A 2,898-nucleotide genomic window follows, 5' to 3' on the forward strand; every position below is an offset into this window, starting at 1 on the left:
TAAAGAATAATCCAGTAGTACGAAAGAAAGTCCAGTTGGGCAGAATAAAAACAGGAGTAGAGCCAGGGGATTATTGGCAAATTGATTTCACAGAACTACCTAAATGCAATGGGTACAAATCTGTGTTGGTTGGGGTTGACACCTTTTCTGGATGGCCAGAAGCCTTTCCCTGCCGCAAGAATCAGGCTAAGGAAACTGACAAATGGTTATTGCAAGAAATTATTCCAAGGTTTGGAGCCCCACTTGGAATGTCATCAGACAGAAAACCACATTTTGTAGCTACAGTGGTACAAGAAGTAAGCAAGGGCTTAGGAATTGCCTGGGACTCGCATGCTCCTGGGAGGCCACAGTCCAGTGGGAAAGTGGAAAGAATGAACCAAACCTTGAAGAGATAAATCAGTAAAATTTGCTAGGAAGCTCAATTGAAATGTCCCCAAGCGCTTCCACTTGCACTGGAATGAAGAATCTCTGCAGGAAAGGTGGAAAGGGCCGTACCAGGTGTTGCTGACCACTTTTACTGCAATCAAGATTGCCCAATCAGATGCGTGGATCCACTGCACCCAAGTGAAGACCCCGCCTGTCAACTGGAGAGTGGTTGGAGACCCAGAGACTTTGAAATGAACTTTAAAGCATGATTAACCTTGTTTATTTGCTTATTTGGCAGTCTATGGTGGTGGAAACATGGATCAAAATTGGGTGGCTACATCAGACCACACGGGTGACACAAGTTTGGGCCCAAGGTCAGACGAATTAGGCTTCTGGACAGGTAATTTCAGTATCAGGGATAACCCAGGAGGAAAATTTGATGATTGGATTGATCAAAGAGTTTGCAAATTTACAGAATATGTCACAAATCACTGCCTGTCTGCCAATACCACGGGCAGTTGGAGAACCTGTTCCATGGGGTATTTTAACAATGAATTTGACTAAGCCATGCTTACAAAAGCCCATCACTAAATGGGAAGAACAAGTGAGTATGATTAAAATGGAATGGAAATCACCAGGAAATAGAGTAGATTGTTATAAGCTGTTTAATCCTCAATTTGTTGTTATGAATAAGTTTGGAGATGTGAGATGGTGTAAATACAATCAGCCCATAAAACAGAACGTGTCTCAAGTAATCATAGCATGCAATGAAGATGGAACAAGTCCTAAAGAAGTTAAAGGATGGGATTCCATTTGGACTTTGGGCATCCATCTCCAATTTAAATACATGGCAAAAAACCCCGTGGTGCTTCCAATGGGATGGGTTGGAATTGATACCAAATGAGACAATTGCAGTCAAAAATACCAGAGAAAAAGAAAACGAGGTCCCTTGGTGGGAATGTGAACAAATTTGTAATTGCAGTACAGTAGAACAGGCATTCCAAAAGGTACCCCCACTGACATCTGTTTTAAGATCTGGATGCATTTGCCGAGGATTTAAAACTAATCTACATGCAGAAGGAGAGACTATGATGAATTCCAAGAAAGATATGGTCCCAAGCCTGGGACACTTAGTCTGGGCATTAAGTGATGGGACTTGGACCTCCCATTTACCCATTGATGGAAAGGTAAAGCAAATTACTCTGGGGTTGCCCACACTGTGTTCAATATGGAAGAAATCTCCCTTTAAGGGCAATAGTGAAAATTTGCACTTGACACAAGCAAAGAGAACAGAACTGAACAACAATGATGTTTGGAATGAGCCAAGTACAGCAGGAAAGATTGGATGGGCATTAGAATCCCTCTTAAATCCTACAGCATCCTATAGAAACAGAAAATGGTTGTATCAATTAACCGGACAGGTTCAACAATTGGCTAATGCTACACGAAAAGGACTCATAGACATAAATAAACAGATACAGGCCACTGCTAGAATGACTTTACAGAACCGAATGGCCTTAGATATGTTGTTGCTAAAGGAACATGGAGTGTGTGGATTTTTAAAGGACAGAATAGATCACTGTTGTATACATATCCCAAATGTTTCTGCAGATGTAGAGCATGATTTGGATCAGTTAGAAAAAGCTGAAGAAGAGACACAAGAAACTGAAAAGGACATGACAGAAAGCTGGAGAGATAAAATTTTTAAAGGACTGAGCCTGAACTTGAAGTCCTGGATAAAATTGCTACTCGAAACACTGCTGCTATTGATTACAGTGATTCTGGCAATGTATTTAATGTATCTTTGTATAGAAAGAGAACTTGATAGAAAAATATCATGGAATTGAAAAATTTTAACTGCCTTGTCAAGACAATATGAAATATCATTTGTAAATGATCCACCACCATATGACAATCGTGTTTTTGTATCACGCAAAAAAACAGAAATATTAAAAAAAAAACATTTAAATGAAAGTATTGAAAAATTGATTATCAATACTTTCAAAGGGGGGAAATGTTATAGGCATAAGAAATTTTAGCTGGCTAAAGTAGGCCTTTGTTTTAGGAGTAGAGCTAAAAGGACACTTTGACCTCTACACAAAGTTAAGAAAAATGGGCCATGGTAGGAGATGTGTATACAGGTGCTTAGGATGGGCATAAGAAGAATGGGCCATAACTTTTCTTTTCCATGTCAAAAATCATACAGGGGTAGTTCAATGTCTTATGTGGGGTGATAGTGGGGAACCAATCAGGGTGAGGGGTATAGTAAAAGGTGATCATTTTATGTATGCTCGATTGATTCTGCTATTGTTAGGAAATGAATAAACAGGCTGTGAAATTGTATGGGCGTTAGAACACACCTTTGAGGGGCTACCATCTGTGTTCCCCAGCACTACAAATAAAGAAGTGCCTGCTTATCTGCAACTGCGTAGGTATGTTCTTCTCATCGTGACTGCGACCCCGTCAACATCAGGAGGAAAGGGCAAGGCTCTTCTCAGTGATGTCCAGTGACAGGACAAGGGGCAATGGGAG

Source organism: Mesitornis unicolor, unplaced genomic scaffold (genome assembly GCF_000695765.1).
Source record: "Mesitornis unicolor isolate BGI_N332 unplaced genomic scaffold, ASM69576v1 scaffold5627, whole genome shotgun sequence".
NCBI lineage: Eukaryota > Metazoa > Chordata > Aves > Mesitornithiformes > Mesitornithidae > Mesitornis > Mesitornis unicolor.